This window comes from Myotis daubentonii, chromosome 1 (assembly GCF_963259705.1).
Source record: "Myotis daubentonii chromosome 1, mMyoDau2.1, whole genome shotgun sequence".
NCBI lineage: Eukaryota > Metazoa > Chordata > Mammalia > Chiroptera > Vespertilionidae > Myotis > Myotis daubentonii.
The window spans coordinates 149,591,812-149,604,519 of record NC_081840.1 but is presented as its reverse complement, the minus strand read 5'-3'; the positions used below and the strand labels follow the sequence as shown (position 1 = coordinate 149,604,519).

At 42.2% G+C, this 12,708-nt stretch overlaps 1 protein-coding gene and 1 pseudogene across 3 annotated transcripts in view; both read left to right on the top strand.

Annotated features, from left to right (window-relative positions):
• ELOVL6 (ELOVL fatty acid elongase 6) overlaps positions 1-12,708 on the top strand; it is a 150,237-nt gene that overhangs the window by 123,934 nt on the left and 13,595 nt on the right. The gene's annotated exons all lie outside the window — the stretch shown is intronic.
• Positions 11-1,116, top strand: LOC132226956 (large ribosomal subunit protein uL6-like; annotated as a pseudogene).

Below are 12,708 nucleotides of genomic sequence, written 5' to 3'. Positions count from 1 at the left end.
AGAATACTGAAATCTAACAGATTAACCTTTAAAATATTTTGTGAGGAAAAAAGAAAAGCACAAAAATAAGCAGAACAGCACTCTTAGCTACATCTACTGGGAGGATGAGGACCATTCTCAGCAATCGGACTGTCCACATCACAGAAAACATGGACATCACACTCAAGGGCCGCAGTTATTGGAAGGGCCCCAGAGGCACCCTGTGGAGGGACTTCAGTTACATCAATGTAGAACTCAGTCTCCTTGGAAAGAAAAAGAGGCTCCAGGCTGATAATGGATGGGAAATAGAAAGAAACTGGCTACTGTTCACACTGTCTGCAGACACGCACAGGGCAGGATCAAGGGTGTTCCACTGGACTTCTGTTACAAGATGAGATCTGTACATGCTCACTTTCCCTCAATGTCGTTATTCAGGAGAATGGTTCTCTCGTTGAAATTAGGAATTTCTTGGGCAAAAAATAGATCCGCAGGGTTCAGATGAGGTTGGGCTTTGCTTGTTCTGTTGTTTGGTAGTGTCTCAAGCCCAGAGAGATGAGTTAATTCTTAAGGGAAGGAACTTGTATCAAATTCAGCTGCTTTGATTCAGCAAAAGCCACAACAGTGAAAAACAAGGATGTCAGAAAAATTTTGGATGTTATCTATGTTTGTGAAAAAGGAACAGTTCAGCAGGCTGGTGAATAAGATCCAAGTTACCCAGTTATAGAAAGAGCAGGAGGCTGGATGGTTCCTCAGCTCTGTTTGTGATATTTTAAAGATGCAATCAAAGCCATGTATTGACATCGTGGAGGAGAGAAGAGAAAAATCAGAACAGGTAGGAGAGTTTAAGCATGTTTCCAGCTCTTCAAATTCACAGAACACAGTTACTATGAGTGTATTTGCTTTGAACTATATGAGAATGTATGAAATAAATGAAAGTGATGTAGTCAGGAAAAGATTTGTTGATGAAAGAGGTTGTCCTGGTATCAACAAAAATGTTGTTGAGTGAGTAATTTTAACATCCATCAGCTTATGTGATCCTCGTGACAACGTATGATGCAGGCAGAATATCAGACAATGCCGTCTCCACTTTATAAAACAAGTGAGAAATTATGAGACGTGCCCTAAAGCGCTTGATAAGAGGAGACGAGATTAGGAATCTAACAGCCAGATTTTCTTTGCCTAGCACTGGGCTGCCTCTCTAATAATACTTAAACTTAATCTAGAGGATGCCTTAGATATTAGGAATATTTTCACATATAGTATTTCAATGGGTATTATATATTTTTAAAATTATTAATGTTTTATTAAGTCTTACAGGTATAATATTACTGAGAGATGTGCTTGTCTTGTGCTTGGGCCAAGGTGCATGAAATTTTATATATAAAACTAGAGGCCCGGTAGGGTCCCCAGTCCTGGCCCGCCATCAGGGCTGATCAGGGCCTTCTGGCTGCCGGCCAGAGCTTTCCTTCTGGCTGCCGGCCAGGGCCTTCCTTTGTTCTGCACTGCCCCCTGGTGGTCAGCACACGTCATAGCGAGCGATTGAACTCCCGAGGGGACAATTTGCCTATTAGGCTTTTATATATAGAGATTTTTTTATAGGTATAGTAATTAAAGGCATTCATCTCTACTCTTTGCTGCTAGTCGATATCAAAGTTGTCCCGTTTGAATTCTCTATTCAAATATCTGGATTCATGGAAAAATTGGAACCAGACAAGAAACAAGCTAAGATCTATAGAAGAATTAAAGAAAAGAGTGAATTTTTATTTTTCAAATTAGACCTGGTCTGCACAAATGCATAAAAATGTGCTTATCTATGCTAATATTTTTGTGTTCAGAATCATTTTGTGATTAAATTGGGGCAAACAGTTCCTGTTGCCTCATCGTGCAGAATGATGGGAAAATTTGATTTGGGTATCGAGGTGCCGGAGAATGAACATTCTCAGGCTTCCTTTGAGCAAAAGAAAAGTCTTGACATGGAGGGTCCCAGAAGAGACCATTTGGGTACTGACACGTGTCAGAGTAGCCAAGCCAGCATCCTGGGTGATTTTAAAATAAGAGAATTCAAATTGGCCATAAGTTCAGAGATGGCATGTGTGGATTCTCTGCTGGGGTTTCATTTAGAGGAGCACATGACTCTGCAGCCCAGGCACTGCCATCTGCTGCCAGTGTGACCGTTTTGAAGGGGGGCCCATCTGGGCACCATCTATAAACACTTCACAGTAGAGGAGCTTAATATTAATTCACCTGGAAGATAAATTTCCAATGATTTCTAGGAATAACAGCACAGAGAAGTTTTACACCTGCCAGTGTTTAGCCTACAGACTCAATGTTCTGAGATGATTGCTGGTCAGCTGCCAAGAGGCCCTTTCTAGCAAGTCGATAACTGTCATCGAAGGGCTTCAGTCATTATCTGTCTGTCTTTACCCATCCCACTAATTTCATGATGGTGGTGGGGAATTGATCTCATTTGAGAACTACTGTACTTCAGATGCCAAAGGACTTGGGAGATGGGGAGGCTGACTCCCCTTACCACATCACCAAGTTCACCTGCCAAAGAGATCACCAGATGTCTCAGGCTCTGTAATCCTTTGGAAAATCCCCCAGAAATTTCCTGGGGGTCTGTATCTATCTCTTTAAAAATATTAACAAAAGATATAATTTAGAAAGGAATATCTTTGCTTTTTCTATCTCTTTTGAGTGGTGATATTTGATTGGTTTCTTTAAACAGTAAACACTTTTCTATAGGAGTGAGATATGACACCAGGCCTATCACCTAGTAGGCATATATACTTGCTATTTGTGACATGAATATTGTTCAGATTTACTTTCTCTGGTATGTCTTATGATTATAATACTTCACTTACTGTGAAAAACTATGAAATTTTCAGAAAAATAACAATGTTGTAAAAATTAATCTAATGGATCTTTAGATAAACTCAAAAGAAGGAAGTGGGCAGATAAAGACCAGCAGTTTATGGTTTAGGTTTCCTCCCTTTCTTAGAGTTATAACATGAGCTACAGAAGTTTAGGGCTGGAATCCTAAAGGGCATTCCTAGTCCTAGTTCTAAGGATGTGGAAAACTGACAGTCATGATGTCATTCTTCCTTTCTTTCTCTCTCCCTCCCTCTTTTATTTTTTATCTTTTTTATTTGTTTATTTGGTTGGTTGGTTGGTTGGAGTAGGGGAGAGACTATTCAGACATATAATGTTATTCATCATGTTCACATACTCTTCCAATGAAATTGTCATGAATCATTCCTTGGGGGGGAGGGGCGGGATTTCCCTTATGCAACTATGAAACCTAGCTAAGACTGTGCAGTGGAGTTAATGGGGCCATGCTCTTAGTCCTGGCACTGGAATCGTCACTGTCCTAGTAATCTGGTAATATTCCAAACGAGATTAAGAACTTTCCCAGAGGAACAACATTTTCTTTAGAAACAAGATGACTAACACTTCGATGATCCCAGTGAGTTTTGTGGCTTTCACGTTAATCTTCACTACTGCCCACATTTATTTTTAGGTTCTTTCCAGTTCCTGCAGCGTCCTATTTTGATTTTCTGCTGCACTCAGTTGGAGACACTATGATAGTACTTGATCTCTTTGTTCTCGTTGTAGAAGTCCAGAAACCAGCACACTGTTCTTTCCATAGGTAATTGAAAGCCCATTTGCCTTAGTCATGGGCAAGCCTCACTTGCCCTGCCCTGGACTAATGCATTCCAGGTAGCATCCCATCCCAGTTTGAATAAAGAAGGCACAGGAAGAAAGCACCAGAAGACATTAATTTTGTAAAATTTAGCAGAACCCTGAGGCTTAAAATTCAGGGACAAGGATTCTCATCAAGGACAGCAGTGATGCATCAGCAGGCAGTGTTCTTCATCAGTTATCTGAGCAACTTCATCTGAAGGTTTGTGTAGTTGGAGGGGGGTGGGGAATAGGGCAGCAGGAAAGCATCTTGAGGGGTGAAGTCTCCAGGGTGTTCTTAATCCATAGCTAGAACCCATAGGTTTCTTCCATGGCTGAGGTTCTGAGTTAATTGCTATGAGATGGGTCCTAGGCATATGTTAATGCTTCTTGGTGATTGTAATATCCCATCAGGTTGAGAACTACTATCCTAAATGAAAGTCTGGTGGGGAGTTCAGGATCAGCGCTGTGTGAAAGGCAAAGCACTGGGACTGGAGTCAGAAGCTTCTTAGTGACTGTGTGACCTGGAACCAGTCTCCTGCCCTTTCTCCCAGCCTATTTCTTGGTCTGCAAACCAGGATGATTATAAAACGAGAATCACATTTTATAATGTCAGAGTTCAATAACGTTCCTCTACTGGAATATCATGCCAGCATCTAGCACAATACCTGCACAGTCAAGTACTTGTCAGCCAGAATTGAAGCTGGCATTGGTGGCCTCAGAGTCAGGGTGAAGTAAGCAGTGGCTGCCCTCCACGCTTGGCCCTGCTGGGGCTGAAGCTACTAGTCGTGCCAATATATTTCAGATTAAAACATAATATAGTAGCTGAAGTAAAAGAAAATCTTGTCTGTTTTATGAAACAGCTTGCATTCTTAATCAAAATTTCAAATCAAAACTAAAATGTGGTAAGTTCCATAGCTACGTGTCACATTTCTTTTGAGAAATTGTACCAATTGTCATTATTATTATCATTGTTTATTTTTAATCTCCCCACCCCTTCTTATTCCCTGCTCTACCAGGTTGGTTTTTATCAGGTGATTTTGCCCAGTTGGACCCAGCATTTCTTAGCCTTGTCAGATGCCTGAAACAAGTGAGTTATATCCACATTGCACACTCCACATGCAAGGACTGCACTAGCAGTCATATGTAAGCAACATTCAGACTCTTAAGGCTATTTTTATGCCTAGCTTTACAAGTTAAGGGAATAGACATATGCATCAGAAAGTGAATTGAAAGCAACCCAGCTTACCAAACATTCAATAAGAACATCTGTTTCAGATTGGTTTTCTGACTTACCAAGGGATTTGTGGTGAGTGGAGAGAGCAGTCACTGTGTCTCCACCTTCCATGTGTCTGTGGCAGAACCACATTCTCTGCTACATAAGATCGCTTCTCTGCGCTGCAAGACTTTCCTCACTTACAGCTTCTTCCACGAAGCCTTCAGCTCTGACACACTCCACACAGCAACATGTAGCATTGATTAGAAGTTCATGAATCTCCCTACAGGCATACCTCGTTTTATTGTGGTTCGCTTTACTGAGCTTCACATATGTTGCGGTTTTTTACAAATTGAGGGCGAGACCCTCCACCAGCAAAATAATTACAACTCACTTTATTGTGAAACTCTCTTTATTGTGGTGGTTTGGAACGGAACCAGCCATGCCTCCCAGGCCTGCCCGTATATACGCTAGTATGTAACTGATTCCATTGCAAGAAATATAGTGGAAGCTACTCCATACCTTGGGGCTTAAGTGATATTTCTCCAAAAAGGCCTTAGCTATCCTCCTTTGCTCATGCTAATTTAGGATCAGCTTTCTTACTCAGTCTGTTGCTATCTTTCCATGTATCTCAGTTTTTATGTCTGCTCTTTCTCGTGGTTGTTGTTGGCTCTCTGATACCCCTGTAGACTAAAGCTTCATTCATCTAACATTTCTGATCTCTTAGAAGCAAAAGAGTTACTGACTATCTACATAGCATTCAGGCCTTTAATATGTCATTCTTTTATTATTAAAAAAATTCCTAAGGATTACCCGATTATAAATATTAGAAATGATCATTAAAAATTGGGTTTCCAGTGGCTTCTGAAAAAGAAGAAATACATGTGTATTGTAAAACAAAATTCTAATAGGTATCATTGTTAACAGTTTAAAGGGTTTTCCTCCATAGATATTTTATAACTGTTAGTACATATATACATCACCTTTTTAAACTGTACACAAATTGGATCATGCCACACAGAATGGTCTGGCGCCTTAGATTTTTCACTTCATCATCAGGTATCTCAGAGCTCTCCTATATCAGCACCGAAAGCAGCACATTTTATACCTAACTATACTGTGTTTATTGTAATTTATATAACCATTCTCATGTCAGTGGACTCTATATTATGTGCTAATCGTCTTTTATATATTACTAACCGTCTTTTATATATTACAAAACATACAATTTGGTATACTTTTGCAAGTATAGCCAAAGGGTATGTTATATTTCTAACAAGGAAAGGTCAAAGGATGTACATATTTTAAATTTTGATATATATGTAATAAGCCATTTTAGCCTCATGTGCCTTGAACCACAAGGTGTTTGGGAGACATTTGAACTTTCAAGTGGAGATATCCACTTAAAGATTCCAGTCACAATAAGTGAATCGAACCTAGAAATGATCATTCAGTAAAGAGTGAAATTGTGCTCTCTGAATTGTTAGTGGAGGCACAGGGGGAGTAAATTATCAAGAGACTACAATGAATAGCCCCATTTAACTGCTGATATAAGGACCCAAAACAATCCACACTATTATTTAAAAATGTGTTTTTAGCAAAGGCTAAATACTAGACCAGACTAAAGCAGACAGTGTCTGTTGAGGATACCTGTCATCAGGCATGGAAAGGTTTCAGAAGGCGGGTCACACTCTGTTTATGTGATCCTGATGTGGAGATGCCATTGCTCAGTATCGCAAACACTGTAATCTTGCCTCACTGCCCGAGTCTAGAGGCGTCCCAGGGAGCTTTTTGGTTGTTGTGAATTTGTTTAACCTGTTCTGGGATCATTACTATTCTTCCCACTCTGGAAAATGTCAGTCTAAGATAAATGGCAGTGTGTTTTGCTATCAGGAAAATCAGTGACCTCTCCCTATGTTTATAAAGAGATGCTACTATTGGATCAGCTGTTGCCATGTTTTGACAACTGAAAAAAATCTCACACCTTTTTTATTCTTTTTCTGATTATAGGATACTAGAGGCCCGGTGCATGAAATTCATGCAATGGGGGGCAGGTGGGTCCCTCAGCCTGGCCTGCACCCTCTCACAGTCTGGGAGCCCTCACTCCTTACTGCTTACTGCTCCTTAGCGCTGCCACAGAGGTGGGAGAGTCTCCCGCCACCGCCACTACGCTTGCCAGCCTGAGCCCAGCTTCTGGCTGAGTGGCGCTCCCCCTGTGGGAGTGCACAGACCACCAGGGGGCAGCTACTGCATTGAGCATCTGCCCCCTGGTGGTCAGTGCACATCATAGCGACTGGTTAGTGTGGTCATTCCGCTTTAACAGTTGCTTAGACTTTTATTATATAGACTAGAAGCCCAGTGCACAAAGCAGGGGAGTCCCTCAGCCTGGCCTGTGCCCTCAGGGGATGTCTGACTGACAGCTTAGGCCTGCTCCCTCTGGACATCCCTGTGAGAGTGCACTGACCACTAGGGGACAGCTCTGGCCCTGCCCCCCCCCCCCCCATCGCCCCTCCTCCACTGTGGGTTGCTGCCCCTTCCTCCCCCCCCACCCCGATTGCCATCCCCTTCTTCTGCCCGCTGACACCCGCCTTGGCTGGCCTGGCGCCACCTGCATGCCGGCCCCACCAACTGATCATTCCACTCTTAGGTCGATTTGCACATTAGGCTTTTATTATATAGGATTAGCATAATAAAACATTTTCATTGTCCAGTCCTGGAAATAATTAATTGCCCCTTTGGTTACTGAGTGAGCAGAGTGGTAGGCTCAGGGAGTGGTTGATACTTAAAATAAAAAATACTTCAGAAGGCTTATTTTAATTTCAAAATACTGCCGGGAGCCGGTCCATGCTTGCTGTTTCAAGGGACCTGGCATATATGGCATACTGTTCTTAATATGTTTGCTCACCTTCTTGGCACTATGTGTTTTAACCAAGGTCTCTGAGAAAGGTTGTTTTCCCCAGGTAGGGATTTTCCCCTGAAGTTAGGGAGGGAATAAAACCCCTCAACTAAGTGCCAGGCGGGTAATTAATCCCTTTAACTACGAACAATCATGCTTAAACTACATAATCTTTTCTCCCTGGAATGGAGATAAGAAACGCCCTAACCTTTGTAATAGAGATTGATAGGATTAAATCAACTGGTATAAATACAGTTGTAACAAGACAGAAAGACTCAGAACTCAGAACACAGAACTCATAAGACAGCAAGAGACAGAACTCATGAGACAGAATTCAGAAGACAGCGCCTAGAGATGGGGGAGCTTCGCTGGAGAGAGCATGGCAAAAGATCCTGGACAGAAACTGGCCTCAGAGCCTAGAGACAGAGCCTAGCGGGAGAACATGGCAAGGGATCCTGGACTGAACCTGACTACAGAGATTGGCAGGAGAACCTGACTGGAACCTGGACACTGAACCTGACTGGAGAGCCTGGACAGAACCTGGCTGGAGAACCTAGCGAGGGAACATGGCTACAGAACCTCGCTGGAGATCCGAAGCAGAGCCTCTCTGGAGATCAAGACCAGAACTCGGCTGGAGATCCTGGCTAGGCTGCTGATCAACTGAACGCTGTCTCCGTGTCATTCCTTCTTCGCCGACTCCGTCCACACCTTTGGGGACCCCTGGACCTGCTGGGGTTGGACCCCGGCAAAATACCTTGCATTTTAATTGAAGGCCAGTAAGGAAACAATAAAAATGTAATGTTACTACCTATTGATGTTCATATTGAAGTAATTGAAAATATTATACCAAAGACTCTTCCCACGGCAGAATTCTGGAATTCTTATAGTCATTACTGAGATATTCTGCTTTGACTTCCTATTGGCATTAAAATTGGAAATCTAGAATAGAGAGTCACTTCTTTTCTCAAGCTGATAAATGGTCAGACCTCATGGTGAGTGCCTGGGTTTGAAAGAAAGTTAGCCATGTGTCTCACACTTCTTCACATAGACCCCCAGCAGTTACAGAGGGGGAAAATAGCCAAAACCCTGTAAAAGAAAAAAACAAAAAAAAATACAACCTGAAAATGAGAACTTGTTTTCCAAACTTTTACTCTGGACATCCCAACATCGACTTATGTAGCACACGAGGTATCCAGAGGTGACTCCCAACCACACAGAGTCCCAGTATGTGTCAGCACCACAAATGGTTTGTGTCAGAGTTTGAACTTCATTTATGTCAAACACCTACATGTTTATGTGCATGTTGACTGTCTCTGTGATCCGCTGTAGAGATCCTCTCCCTGCCCCAGGGAGCACTGTAGTCTCTGACACTGGTGGGTGTGGAGGGCATAGGTGTTGATTCAGTAAATGACTGTGTCTTTTCACCAGGCCCAGTGCAGTGTGGTGAAGCTTTGTAGGTGTCGTTGCGATGTTGACTCAGTTGTAGCCATCGTACCTAGTCGCCTATTAAAAATATGTCAATTTTAAATTGTCAATGTAATTAATATATGCTTATTTTAAAATAGTCAATGCAGAAATGTACATAGTACAAATGAGAAGGGTCCCTCCCCCACCTCTGAGGATCTCAGCTAACAGTCCCATGAGCATGCATGGTGCCTCCTTGGGGACATACATGCCATGGCAAATAGCTATTGATGAATAAACAGGCTTTCTCTGGACTGGGGATCCAGAACATTCGTTTGAGAAGCAGCAGCTCAGCTAACCAGGCCTGTGGTTTACTCCAGATCTCCTTACTGCAGGTGCCTAACGTAGCTGACGGGGAGCAAACACATCCACTTCTTTCTCTACTAGGCCCTCTCCTATTCCATTAGCTGTTATCTTCTGGGCTCTGACAAGAAAAAAGATATATCCCCTCCCCCCCCCCCTGCAAAACACACACACACACACACACACACAAAAAAAAAAAAACAAAAAAAAACAAAACTAAAACCCAATAAAGGCTGCGGGTGTGACCCTACAGCTGGGGAAGGCATGTGATGTGGTAGTCATCTGCCCCCGTTAAGCACAATGGCCCAGTCTCTTGGCCTCTTTAAGGCCCTAGATTTGGAATAATCTTTATCATCTGATCAAAAGATAAATGTCACCTGATGCTTTTCTATACCCAAAGTCTTCCCTTCAAGACATGCTATGGAAAAATGCTCATTTCATATCATAGTGTGAACTTGGTAGCTGACACTTATTTTGTGAAAAGTTGGCTCATGAAATAAAATACCTAACAATAAAATATTTAATTAACATGGATAATCATCAGTTCAAATCAAATTCTCTGTGTATTGGTTTCCTAGGCTTTTAATTAGCTTTCACCTCTCCTTCCTGACACATGGAGATGAGGGAGGTATGTGATTTTTTAACAATGAAAGATAAATCAAGTAAAACAGCAATAATAGCAATAAATAGTAATTACATAATAATTGGTGCAAACTAATATTCAGCACTTACATATCAGAGAGTCTATGCTAATTAAATACCTACCTATATTGTCTTTTTTTTCCTATCTATATTGTTGTAAAATTTATAGAAGTAATTTGCAGGTTGATATGATTATCTTTTCAGATGAAGAAAGACTAAGAGGGGTGAAGCAATGTGCCCAGTCATGAGAGTAGTAAGTGAGAGCACTGTGATTGGAATTTGCAACTCTAATCTATTGGTAGTGGCCCAGAGTGGTTGAAATCTTTGATGCTATGTCTAGGCGTGGCCAGGAGGAGTGTCAAGCCTCATTAGCCATGAGTATCTAAGGTCTGCGGGTAGCAGAACATATGCCGCGTATTTGACTCCTGCATCACAGAATCTCACAAGATGATGCAACTTAGGGAGGAAAAACATCACCTCCCTTAAAGTATATTTTGGTCAAGTGTCACAGTCTAAGCCCTGAGCACAGTTTTAATAAAAAGCCACATGATTCCGCAGTGTCTAGTGGCTGAGATGTGCCAGGGGCAGAGCTACTGGCTTCCCACAACTAACAATCATCTCATTGGCCACGCAGCTCCCCAATGGCTCCCTGTGGTAACATTGTCACACCCCAACAAAGCGGCTTTGCCCACGGACACATAAGCCCGATGGCTGGCACCGACAGCGTCCCTGAGAAATGTACTGTCCTCTGTTCTGAGTCAGCCTTATTGTTCAGAGTCGAGGGAGTGAGGCTTATGACCAGATCCGGGACAATGATATGTGCTATGTTCTTGTTGTCAGCAACACTGCGGGTCACCGTGTGTCTAAACTTTCAAGTCTAAAATCCTCTGAAATGACCTTCTCACACCCTAACCCTCACGCTTGAAGAACTATTTGTCCGTAACTCAAATGCCACTTCCTCTGATGTCTCCCAGGGCCACCACTACCTTCAGCAGCAGAATTGGCTTGTTGATTCTTGTCACCCCAGCATCTAGGACAGTGCCAATAAAACTTTAACGACTGAAAGAATAAGTTAAACTATGCTGATACTTAAGAAATTGGGTATAGTTAAATTACAGTGATTTTGGTGAGCCGGAAAGATGGAAAGACAGTAACTATTCCAAAGGTACTTTCCCTGAATCTACTCTGATCATGGGTGAAGCAGAATGACATAGCAGAATGACAGCAGAAGAAGGGCTTTGCTTACTGGGGATGTTGGGCTGCAGCCGAGGGGAGAGACATGCTCTGTAAAATGTGCTGATGATTCCCAAATATCATATATCTGGCGCTAATGAGCAGAGATGGATACATGTTCAAAGTGTGTCATTTGTGTGTTTCTGTGCTTTTGGTGTGTACAAAAGTCATTGACATATCTCCCACCAGTCTATGAAAAGCAGACAATTGATGTAGTAAGTACTTCACCAGCAGTATCTATGACTAGGTGCATTTTGTAGCCACAAAATGTTAACTAGTGTTCAAAAGTCTACCGAACATCAAATCCTGTGCATTGTGTCGGCCGGGATGCTTTGGGCTGCAAGTAGTAGAAAGCAGAACTCCAAATGGCTTACACAATAAGGAAGCTTTATCTCAAAAACAAGAAGTCTTGAGATAAGGTCACTGAATGATTCATTGAGCAGAAGAGTCACATCTTGAAGGAATACTCTGCCATCCCCTCTGAGTTAGCTTCATTGTCAAGGGAGCTCCCTCATGGTTGCAAGATAGCTGCTGCCCTTCCAGGTAACACATGGTAAAGAGCGAGGAAAGCTTTCCCAAAAGACCTAAGCAGCTCTCTCCTCACATCGCACTGTCTTGAATTAGGCCCGTGCATACCTTAAAAGTTATTGCTAAGGGAAACTGAATTACTACAACTTGCCTAGGCAACTGAAATTTACTCCCAAATTGAGGATGAGGTCAACTTCCTTGGGAGAACCTGAACTAAATCAGGATTCCTTTAATATGGAGAAGGAGGAGAGGACTTGGCTCTTGAATAGGGAATCGACCAACCGTGTCAGTTACATTTGCTCTGTGGAGATGCCACGTTCATATTTTCATATTACCTTCCAAGTGTCCAATATGGTAATGACCTTAATCAGGTGACTTCCTATTAAAAATTAGCTTTATCTGGTAAGGTAAAGATGAAACATATAATGAATTCAGATAAAACAGAAACATCTCCATTACCTACCTGACTTGACCAATGAAATTCAACTCCCCAGTCATAATTAGGAAGAGAAACAAAAGCTATTTTCCAGTTCGGTGATGCTGCTACTCATTTCACTAGTTTTTCTCCTAACTGACTTCTAGAACCTAGACAGGGATACTGCCAGAAAAAGGGTGGGCAAGCACATCTCCCCAGATGGTCAGCCAGCTTTCCCTTTAGTCATGTGTGTGGTTTGCATACCGAGACCTATGCCTACAGGGTTCAGTCATAATGGAGGCCACTGGTTCCAGTTGCCAAGTTCTTTCACACTTGAGGTTACATCACTGA